The sequence below is a fragment of the Phasianus colchicus genome, chromosome 4 (genome assembly GCF_987193195.1).
Source record: "Phasianus colchicus chromosome 4, bPhaCol1.hap1.1, whole genome shotgun sequence".
NCBI classification, from domain to species: Eukaryota; Metazoa; Chordata; class Aves; order Galliformes; family Phasianidae; genus Phasianus; species Phasianus colchicus.
The window spans coordinates 35,836,431-35,847,776 of record NC_143439.1 but is presented as its reverse complement, the minus strand read 5'-3'; the positions used below and the strand labels follow the sequence as shown (position 1 = coordinate 35,847,776).

The following is an 11,346-nucleotide window of genomic DNA, read 5'->3' as shown; positions in this document are numbered from 1 at the left end:
CCCGCATAGCTATGTGATATCTACGTCCATCTGGGCGTGAAGTGGGACATCACTGGGGACATTACTGTCTGGGTAAGCTAAGCCCCCAAACCTTGGGGCAGCTGTCAAATGCTCCGGCTTGCCCTAACGAAGTTAGGCTGTGCTAACGAAGCAATGATCTCCACATGATGTGAAGCTGGGGCTGCCCGGGCACAGCTGTTCTTTGTTTGGAGATCAGGGCAGGGCCAGCCCCAAAGCCTCTTAAACCCCACTGGAGGCTGCTGGGATCTATTGAGGGCTGCTGAGAGGTTTGAGGTGCTCCTGGGGCTTGCTCCTTGCAGTAGGAGGCTGCTGAGTTTGCAGTCATGATTTCTGGGGGGCTAGCCTAGGGATAGTCTCTGTCTCTGTGTTTTGTTTGTTTGTTTGTTTTGTTTTGTGTTGGTTTTTTTTTTTTTTAGAAGCTGGTTCTGCTGGCTGGGCTCCCCGGTGGTCTTTTTTGGAGCCAGTACGGTGCTGCTGCTGGGCTCCTATCAGGCTGCTTTTTCTTGGGGCCTAGAGGATTCTGAAGGTGCTGCAACCTTGTACTTGGAGGGACAGGTAAGCAAGATGGAGCTATGCACTTCAGCCTGGCTCTGGTACTGGTAAGTAAGAAGCGGTGTAAGGAGTTTAGGGGCTGCTGCTGGGGAGCGCCATGTACTGAAGGCCTCCTGGTGCCTCCTTGACTGTGGCAGCAGATCGCTTGGCTCCCACACAGCTTTTCTTGGGGCCAGTATGGTACTGCAGCTGTTTTTTTTTCCTCCTCTCTTTTTTTTTCCTCCCTTATGTTCTCTTGTAGGGGAACTGTTGCGTCATGGCCTGAAGCGATGACTGAGGGCACTAAAGAAGATGTGGCTAGCGGGAAGAGAGGCGATTGTCTCCCTCTACTCAGCTCTCATGAACGCCCATCTGGAGTACTGCTTCCAGCACGAGACAGTCACAGGGCTCTTGGAATGCCTCTGGAGGAGGACCACCTCTCTTATAAAGAAACGTTGAGGGAACTGAGAAGGGAAGGCTTTGGGGAGGCCTCATTGTGGCCTTCCAGTACTTGAAAGGAAGGTATAAATGGAAGGGGATTGACTGTTTACAAGGGTGGGGTGGTTTTAAGCTAAGATGGGGAGGTTTAGGTGAAAGATTAGGAGGAATTTTGGCTCAGAGGGTGGGAATGTACTGGAACAGGCTGGATGATCTTTGTGGTTCTTTTCCACCCAGGCCATTCCGTGATTCTGCGATGAGGGGAGTGGCTGGCCCAGGAAGCACAGATGCAAGTAATTCACCTGTGCTTCCCATGTGACTCTGGGTCCGCCCTTCCCTGGGCTCATTTAAGTGCTAGCCTCTGCAGGGAGAACATCTCCTGGATGAAAGCTGCTTTCTGTGAAGGGATGTTCTATAGCTGGAGACCCCCATTACTTCTCAGGTGAGTTGACTTTTCCTATGTATAATTGTTGATGTTCCCACTGATAGTTTGTCGGGTATTGCAAAGAACTTAGCAAATGCAATTTCACTGCTTCCAAGGTCCCAGTACTGTTGCTGCTGGGAGTGAGAAACAATACAAGGGTCTACTTAAAAAAGAAACGCTGCCTGAAGTTTGGCTTTCTGTTTGTGTGTGTTTTTTTTTTCCTCCAGTTACAGGATCAGGGCTGTAGCAGATCCTCTTGTAAACCCAGGCTTGTGAGCAGTTCCACTGGTGGTGAGTGTGTGGGATTCATTGGAGGGTCCCTGCCTTTAGTTAGAAGGTGCTGGACTCCCTCCTTTCTCCTCTTGGGGTTGGTGCGCTGAGGGGCTCTTGGTCTGCCACGTGGGGTTGAGTGGGTGTGTGCTCCCCCACCCCTGTTTCTGCTGGGGGTGAGAAGCAAGACACAAGGCAAGTGAAAGCACTGCCTGTGAAGAGCTTTTTCATTTTTGTTTCCTGTGGCAGGGTCGGGGCTGCGTCTGACCATCTCCTGAGCCTGGACCTGTGAGGAGTTCCGCTGTTGGTGAGTGTGTGGGGGTCAATGGAGGCTTCCTGCTTTTGGTCTTTCTAGGGTTGGTTTGCTATGTGGCAAAAAGGCAAGTGGAATGAAAGTACTACTTGAGTTGAGCTTTATTTCATTTTTTTGTCTCCTGTTGCAGGGTGAATGCTTCTGTGGATCAGCTCAGCCTGTGAGGTGTTCTGGTAGTGAACTTGCTGAGTACCTTCTTGGTGCTACTGCTACTTGGGCATCCCAAAACTGTGAAGGTGTTTTTCCTGCAGGTCCTGCTGTCCTGGAGCATAGGACTGCTGTGGTGAGAAGTGGTTTGAGTAGTCTGTCTTTGGAGTTTTTCTTTTTCTGGGCTGGCCTTTTGGATGTTTTTGTTCCTGGTGCATGCTTGTGTTGGTATTTTGTTCTTAATGGGGCCTTAAGTGCTGAGGAGGAGCTTTAGTTGTGCTTTTGAAGTGTTGTTTGTTGTTGTTTTGTGGGTGCTGGGGTGGTTTGAAAGTGTTTTTTTTTTTGGTTGCTAGAGGCTGGGTTTTGCACTATCTCAAAGAGATTATTTTTTTTTTTTGGTGGGAGGGTGGGTTCTGTGTCTTATTTGTGTCTATTGGGCCCTTATTGGGGCCCTCCCCCTGGGTGGGGGCCCAAGAAGGGGGGAAGATGTGTTCCATCACTTGTGAGGATCCTGTGGTGCTCCTACTGCTGCTGGGCTTGGGGTGATCTTTCTTGCTGAACTGTGTTCCTTCTTGGCCAGTGAGGGTGCCCTGGCTCTTCTCTATGGCTAACTGAGGGTGGAAGACCTTCATGAGGAAGGAGAACCCACTTCCTAACTTGCTTTGAGAAGGGTCTTGAGCTCCAGTGCCTAGATGCCTTGGGGTGCTTGGAGTGCTTGTATGAGAACTGTATAAGGCAAGAGGTGGTGTGGTGACTTGCCTTGTAAGAAGTGAAGGAGAGAGTGGTGTGGGTGTGCAGTTGCAGCTGCTCAGTATGAGAGAGCTGACTTCAAGAGAATATGAAGCATGAGGGAGAGCTTTCCCCCTTCTGATAATATATTCAAATAGAATGGCTGAGCCTTGATCTGGTTCAAGTTTAAACAACAGAGACCTGAAGACTGCGTGCCAGTCTGCAAGCAAAACTGAAGTTCCATATGTAGGTATCTTCTCAAATAAAATTGATTGCAGCTTTAAGATTGTGATACTTGACTACACCATAAGCAGAATAATAATGAAGAAACTTTATGAATACAGAGCAAGTTGTCTTTAGAGGTGTACTTTAATACTATGGCCTCTTATTCCTGTTTGGATTTTTATTCTTGCCTCCAGCCGATGTTTCAGAGAAATACTTGGCTTTAAGTAAGAGTAGCTTACCTGACTTTAAGTTTCTCTTCCTTCACAAGCAAAGCCAAGTTCCAGTGCTGTCTTACTTGCTGTGGACTGCAGATGTGAGTTTACAGCTTGCGCTGTCAGGCTCAACCTGCTTACTAGGCAGGAATGAAAAGCCATCAGGGTAGAGGGGAATAGGATGAATTGAGTGAATTTTACTTATGGCTTGCTCTGGAAACTTGAAGCTCTTAGATAATTAAGAAACTCAGATGCCTTTCCAGTCTATTTTCTGTCTGCATTTGCCACTTTTTGCACAATATTGTTTTCCATCTGGTTTTACTTACATCTGTAACACTAAGTACCTTGGTTTCTGTTGTCTCACTTGTAGGTCGCAGCCAGGGGATGTACAGAAAATGAACAAGTTGCAGCACCCCTCTAGCTATCCCTGATGATTGCTATGGTAGCTTAACTTTGCAGTACTGATACTGGTTTGGAAGCCACCAGCATCAAGCTGCCAAAACCAATGAGTGGCTTTAAGTAGTTCTTCTCGATGTAGTAATAGTCATTGCTAAAAGCTGGAGTGCATTTTTGTGGGTGGCTTCTTAGAACATGTAAGTGAATACAGCTTAGCTGCACTCACCAGCCCTGCAGATGCTGAAGGCTTGCCCCCAGTTGGTGGAAAGGTAGATTGGAGCCACTGCTTCTGTGGGAGTTGTGGCACTTGGAACCTGGCTCTATGATCTTTGTTATTTTCCACGGCTGCTGAAGACTAACATTATTGTTCTGCTTCATTAAGACCTGAAAATAGAACATAAATTAGGAAAGTCTTAATGGTACCAGAAAAGTCTTCTCTGCAAAGAATTAAAAAAAGCTCTAGGAGACTTGGCAGGAAGGCACACTTAAAAGGAAGAGAATATACATGCTCAGCTAAGTGTCTGGCTTGCTGCTAATCTTGCTATGAGGTGTGGCTTTGCTACAAGATATCGTTTAGTAGCTTAGTGGGTAGTAATGGTTATGGGAGGTCAGTTGGACTAGGTGATCTTGTCCTTTCCAGCCTTGTGATTCCATTTGAAGCTAGCTAGTGATTCTTTTTCCTCTAGCTCACCAGTTACTTCTGTAGATAATTGGTAATACAAGGGGACAGAGCCCTTTCATGCCTATGGCCTAGTCACTAAAATAAAGCGGGATGGCTTGCTTCCTGTCCTATTCTTCTGACAAAGAGCAGTTTTTATGGCACGTTACCCAACCATTAACAGAATGTAGTGATACACTAGTAGCTTAAAATGAAGAGCAGATCAAAATGGGTCCTGTTTCACCAAAGCTTTAATGTTGTTTTGTTTCAAGCTTTCTAGGAAGACACATACTGCTGTTAGCGTGAATGCTTCCATAAGAGTCTGCAACTTTCTTTGGCTTAGCTCAAAAGAGTAATTAAAAGCCCTTAAAAGTATCTGGGGGGGCTAGGAGATCTCTTCCATTTTTCCCTGCTGTATCCAGTTGGTAGGATAGTCCAACTAGTTTTATCTAATGATGGCACGATTCTATCACAGGCTCTGTGACTACTACTGAACAAAAGATGATAATACTGGTAATAGTTTTGCGCTTGCTAACTATTTATAAAAACTTTGCTATTATTCCTCCAGGTTAGCTGAGTTTAAATAGTAGTAAGTTATGAAATACTTGCCACTGTTCCTGCATAGGGTAAAGCTGTTTTGATTACGGCAGCATTTGTGGCATATCTTAACTGGGAAGCTGACACCAAGTTCTGTTCTTAGGCATTGATGATAGCTGACTCACAGGTGAAACTTTTCTGGAGTTTTGTTAAGAACAACAGTATCTGATGAATGGAGATTAATGCTATTTTGGCCTAAGTAAATAAGCAAGTCTGTGCACGATCTGACAGCAAATAATTAAATCTTCCAACGCTTATTTGTGTTCCTAGCAGCTGGAATCCTCAAGCCCGCTCTTCTTAAGAAAAGCTCAGAGACATACTTGACAATGGGAGAATTTCACAGCTGTAAGCACTATATGTTGTTAAGCAAGGACTTTGAGCTAAAATGTTTTAGGGGACAGACTCTGGAAACTGAAAGCCTGTCTCTAATTATCTGTCTCTAATTATTCCAGAAAATAAGTACATAATTATTTCCACCCTATTTTATGCATGCAGGGGTACCGAGACAGTGGATATTATGTGTTTCCTGGTGGACCAGCACAAAGTCTAAGAAATGCACAAAAGTGAACAAAACCTGCAATGGGAGTAACAGCTATGGGGCATGTGCTGGTTTCAGCAAACCACAAAGCAGGAGGTGACAGAAGCTTTCCCTGCTGACAAAGTCCTTACACTGGATGCAGAGAGCAGGGAGGTCTACTCTGCTGTCAGGACTAAGGTCAAAGCTTTTGAACACCTGATGGTGCCAAACAAGGAAATGCTGCAATGGATATCACTGAGACTCCATTCTGCTACCTGTAACAGTAGTATTGAAGGGCTTTGTGACCCATAGAAAAATATTCCTCCTTACTCTCACCCAACAAAAGAGGTGTGAAAATTGCTCTGTGTATGCACAAGCACTATTTCTTAGCAAGGTTACTATTCACTTAACTACCCCTTGCTCTGAACAACAAAGAAAACTTACCTTATGCTGGACAGTACCCCCGAAACATGCCTGAAAGCAGAATAACTGGAGACCAGATTTGGTAAAGCACTTTTTACAATCTGCAAAAATATATAAAGATCACTTTGAAACTCATTAAAGATTTAATTACAGGCTCTGCAGTTATCTCTGTTACCAGGCCTTGATAATTTTTGCAAAATATGCTACATTAATTTATGTATGCCAGAGCTGTAGATTTAAATAGCTCTAAAGTATTATGATTAAAGTTGAATAACCGTCAACAACATTACCGAATAACATTTTCTGGTTCGTAGCCCCAGCTTTTATGAACTCTATTGACTTGCTGATTAGTTTGTTGGAAGTAGTCATTTTCTATCATGCAATCGTAATTCTGAATGGCTGCGCTTGTTGATATAATTCTACTCAAAAGAGAAGCGGTAGAAGATCAAAGTAAATACACGCGCATCCAGAACTGTAGGCCCTGACTTGAAATAAATAATAATATCATTATAAATCTGACAGCGGGTGTTTTGACACTATGGGATGTAGACATGTTGATGACAGCTAACTAACTGTTCATAGGATGCCAAAAAAATCCCTCACAGAAGTTTTGCATCTTCCCAAAATTTCTGTAGAACTCCTTAAGAGGTGTTTAAGTTTCTTGTATAGCCTGGTTTGTATTCTGTGACAAGACATTACTGGGATTACCATTTGTGTAACTGGTGCTAAGAACACAGTTTTGAAAAATTATGCTCGTTTCAAGTATGGTTTTGAGTAAGCAGTGAAAATAAATAAATACACGGTAGAAATATCTTCTGCTTCCCTGGGAAATTCATCTTTCTTAAACACCATATTTAATCACAAAGTGCAGCATCTCTTTTGACATGAATTTATTATTGTCACTATTTGTTTTGACACACTTTAGTAATTTCCAGTGATCATCATTCCATCTCACCTGTCACATACAGCATCTTGCCACAAAACACTTCCAAGTTTTCCACACTGGTTTCTTGCTTTGAAATATAGACTGTGTATTGCATTACATATATGCACATATAAGACAGAAGGACCAAAACAGTACAGAATGCTCATTTTGAATATACGGTCTTCCCCCAAACTGAACTGTAACAACCAGCCACGCAAGGCTGCTTGAAGCGCATCCTCCTTTCTCATGCTTACAACCTCATTAACCCAAGAGTGAAAACTAAAAGAACTTTCCTCTATTTTGTGATAGACAAATCAGGGAAGTTCTCCTTTAGCATGTGTGAGCAGCTATCGCACCCTCCAGTAACTGCCTACTTTACTTTAGGGTGTTTTTCCCCTTTTGTGGATAAGTAAAAATAGATGCAGATTATGATGAATCTAATTCCCACCTGAAGCTTTTACACAATCAGGTCTACAGGGAAATAGGTTTCCAGCACATCCTCAGCTGCAGAAGGAGAGACAGGTGCAGGCTAAAAAAAAATAATCACACTCCTCTTCAGCACAGCTGGTTTAACAAGAGCACAGAGGTTTATTTGGACCACATTTGGGAAATGAGAATTTTCATCTTTTTGTTCTGTCCTTAATGTACTGTGCAAAAAGGTCACTTGCTCTGGCAATGGCTAATACACGACATCCTAGCAAACCCCTAACCAGGCTAAATAGCCATAGTTCAGTGTATAAATAAGCGACAGAGCGCTCGCTGGCCAAGGAGCCACTCTAAAATGCTTTTGATTGATTTCCTGTTTCTGAGTCGGTCTCCAAATGCCTCTAGATAACTTCCTGGCAATGCAATAAACCCAATTTGCAGAGTGGCGCTTCCACACATTTCCCTTTTATTCACAAGCCAGAACATGATGCTTCCTATTTATCACCTTACTTACCTCTGCCGGTGGCCTCGGCAGGGGGCCGACTGGAGAACTATTCCGGTGCAGTGGAATTTATACCGACGCAGCACTAAAGCCTTCTACCCACCGGTTTTTCCGTCATGCACTTACCCCTCTGCAAAGACCCCATTTTGTGTAGGAGGACTTCTTGCCCTTCTTCCTCTGGCACATAATGCTGGATGACACCGGTATCCCACTCCTGCACCTTCCAGAAGGAAGGTACGAGACGTTACTTTTGAAATTCCCATTATTCGGTTACAGACGCCACTTTTTCTTTATTTTCGCATGAATGAGGTAGAAAGGAACCATTTCTTCACAATGGAAAAAAAGCTCAGGAAAATCATAGCAGCTTGAAGGCAGAAGTTGTCTCAAGTCCCAGTGAAGTCCCAGTGAGCATCCCAATAGAGCTGGACCAGAAACAGAGCCACAAAAAGCAGTTTACGGGCAGTTCCTGCAGCTCCCGTTTCCTGGCTGTTACTTCCAGCCAGCGTACCGGAGAAGTAACTGAAAAACACTGAGGAAAAGGAGAAAAAGGAAAATACGGCACTCTTTTTGTCAGGTATTGGGCCACACAGTAATAGTGGGGAGAGAGAGAAGCATTCACATCTCAACCTGCCTTCACGCCATCTGTTTGCAACAAGATACTTAGTCCCTGGGTAAGCAAAGGGGAAAAAAAAAAGATGGGTTATTTTATTGCACATTCACGTTGATTTTTGAAGAGAGGAAACCACGCAAGCTAAAATTAAATATAATTTTCTCTTTTTTCCCCATAGACTCAGTCTGGATGAATGCCAAACCACATTTCTGAGGGGTGAGAAAGGCCCCACATCTGCTTCTGGTGTAACTGTTTGTATCTTCACTCTAGGAAAATTGGGTTTGAAATAATCTCAAGTTGTCTGACACCTGTATCCTATTAGAAGTGACACATGGAAACACCTTCAGCATACTGAATTTAGCACCATGTCAACAGCTTAAAGTTAACAGGAAAAAAGAGGTAAAAATCATTGCTTCCCACTTTTGGCTGAAACAGACCTGGTGTCTTTTCACAGGATCATACTGCAAGCTTGGTCCATAGATGTAGTGGGCTTTGAGCCCATAATTACAACAAGGTCTAGCCACAGCTAGAATTAAATCCAGCGAGCACCTTGTGGTGACCGGCGTTATGCAATAGACCGAGGCTCATTGAAACACACCTAAGGACTGGGTGCCAGCCAGCAGTCAACATACGGGCACACAGAAGCTTCAGGGACAGCGTAAAGCTATAACATGGAAAGTACAACAAAAACAGCAGGTAGACAAAGTAAGGCTTTGGCTGCAGCAAATGAGGACAAGCCCAAATGCAGCAGCCGTGGATACCGTAGATACAGAAAGGAAGGAAGGGGAAAAAAAAAGCTGCTTACCTTTGGAAGGTCTCAAGCACAGAGGGCTCTCCAACAAGATCCCTTCACCTCTGCTGCCAGCCCTTAAATGAGAACTGGGAAGGGGTGTATCCTGGCTCCACCCCTTCCAGTCACTCAGCTTCATTGCATGCACCTGAGTTCCCCTGGGTTGGCCCTGGCTTCCCACCAGGTGCTCAATCAGGCTGTGATTTAGCAATTCTGTTACACAGAGCTTCTCTGAAGTTCGGCTATGAATCTTAATTTTTGCAACTCGCAGCTTCTTTTTATGGTGAACAGGCCATATATCACTTGTTTCAAGCAGAGGAGTCAGATCGGTGCTACAGAAGATAAATTCTGCCACGGCATAAAGGTTTGGTCGTGTTCAGACACAGAGAAGAACCAAATGACTTCAGAAGTTGTGCATCTAGTTTTGCTATAATGGCCTGCTCCTCCCTCAGCACAGACTGTGATACACACGTAGCGCTTTACCTGAAGCTCCGTGTGGAGTCTCCCATTTGCAAATTCCTCTATTAGGACAGATCTGATGACCTTCTGCCGGATAATTCACAGATAAGAAGACACTAGTTCTGCTGAGTTAGAAGAAATTGCTTGCTTTCTTTTCAGACAGCGTTGTTTTCCAGCAGTTCCGCTGAAAAATAGCGAGTACTCCCCAGAGTCAAGAAAACCAGAAAAATGCTGTTCTTGATCATTTTTCCTTCACGTTTCGGCCATTCACTGACACCGTGTGAGCAATCACTTTCCTATCACAGTAGTTCTGACAGGCAAAAGGGATATTTACAGAAACATAGGCAGGTCACAGAGGCTGTTAAGAGCTCAAAAATTGCAACTTAACTTTTGGAAGAGTAAGGTTCATAGTAGGGTTTATATTTTGTTAGGCATGGCCCAATACAGAAGGGGGGTCCTGTTTCGACAGCACTGAGGCTATGGATGGTCAGATAGGGGCGACAGCTTAAGTAAAAGGAAACTCTGCTGTGGGCTGCAAGAAGTAGTGTTTCTGGATAATAAAAAAAGCGTGAACAAAGTAGAAAAATTGGGTAATAATGGAAGGAGAAATGAATAACATGGAACCAGTTCCTAGAGACGAAAGCACATCGGACAGTGTTCAAAGACAAGAGTATTGCTACAAGTGTGGGTTTTATTTTTTTTTAAAAAGTCCAACCAAGTGGACTTCCTAAGTGGAGCAGCATCGGTAGCGCTGACCAAAGAATAATGTGTAATTTAAGCACACAATTACAGCTAAAATTATCAAGGAAAATCTTACAATACAACCTACAATACAATACAACCTAGCTGAGGTGGAGTTGATTCTGAGAAAACATCTTCAGTGGCACAAGACCCGTTTTGGATCCCAAGGCCTTTCTTAGAGTTATAACCTTCAGCTTACAAGAGAAAACTATGACTAGATCCCTGCAAGTTTCCCAAGAAAGAAAATGAGAAATTGCTGTAAATGAAACGTGTGTGTGCACTGGAGGAATAGACTCACGGCAGTCTTTTGGAAACAGCCTTCCAAAAAGGATGTTAGATAGTAGGATGCTTTCCCAAAAAGGATGCTACAAATCACATGCTTGAGTAAATAAATGACAGCAACAGTCCGAAGGGAACAGATGGGACAGGCAATAGTACTTCATTATGAATGCCTGATTAGATGATTTCTCTTTCTAAACTATTTTTGCCTCTCATGAATAAATGAGAGAAAACAAGGGTGCCTTGTAAACAGCTGCTTCGGGCCCTCGCAAACCTTCAAAATGACGAGGTGCCAACATAAATTTAATAAGCCCGCTCTTCCTGTATTCTGGTCAGTTCCCAGCTGAGGCTCAACCGGGATACGGATGCAATGTTGCTATTTGTGAGTGCAAATACTGATCCCATCCAGATATCTGGATAAGCTGTCCTCTTCCCTATGGGCAGCTTGGCTTCTGAGACAGACTTTAGCTGCACGCCCCGCTATCCCTTTATCCAGACCGTGGGCTCCACAAAGAGCAGAACTGACAGATACGCATTGTGAGTGTAAACATGGGCTGTTGAACTCCAAGCCAAAATGGCAGCACAGCCTTCCCATGTATACCAGCTACCACCTTTGAACGTTCAGAAGTTACCTTTTTGCCACTTCTTATTTTAAATGCGTTAGCCCTCTTAAAGGCTTAGCAAGTTTTTCCCCTCCACCATATAGCCAGTCA

General features: G+C 44.0%; 2 long non-coding RNA genes across 3 annotated transcripts; one reads left to right on the top strand and one right to left on the bottom strand.

Moving 5' to 3' along the window:
- Nucleotides 1-1,343: 1,343 nt before the first annotated feature.
- LOC149918180 (uncharacterized) lies at nucleotides 1,344-5,937 on the top strand. Of its 2 annotated transcripts, XR_016466061.1 has the most exons (5): nucleotides 1,344-1,432; nucleotides 1,642-1,705; nucleotides 1,934-1,991; nucleotides 2,128-2,280; nucleotides 5,457-5,937. It is a non-coding gene; the product is annotated as an uncharacterized LOC149918180 (long non-coding RNA). The 2 variants fall into 2 exon arrangements; XR_016466060.1 differs by lacking the exon at nucleotides 5,457-5,937 and having other exon boundaries at nucleotides 2,128-2,424.
- Nucleotides 2,903-8,947, bottom strand: LOC149918179 (uncharacterized). Its single transcript, XR_016466064.1, has 3 exons — nucleotides 7,881-8,947; nucleotides 5,923-6,002; nucleotides 2,903-4,090 (listed from the first exon to the last, which is right to left on the bottom strand). It is a non-coding gene; the product is annotated as an uncharacterized LOC149918179 (long non-coding RNA).
- Between the last annotated feature and the right edge of the window lie 2,399 nt (nucleotides 8,948-11,346).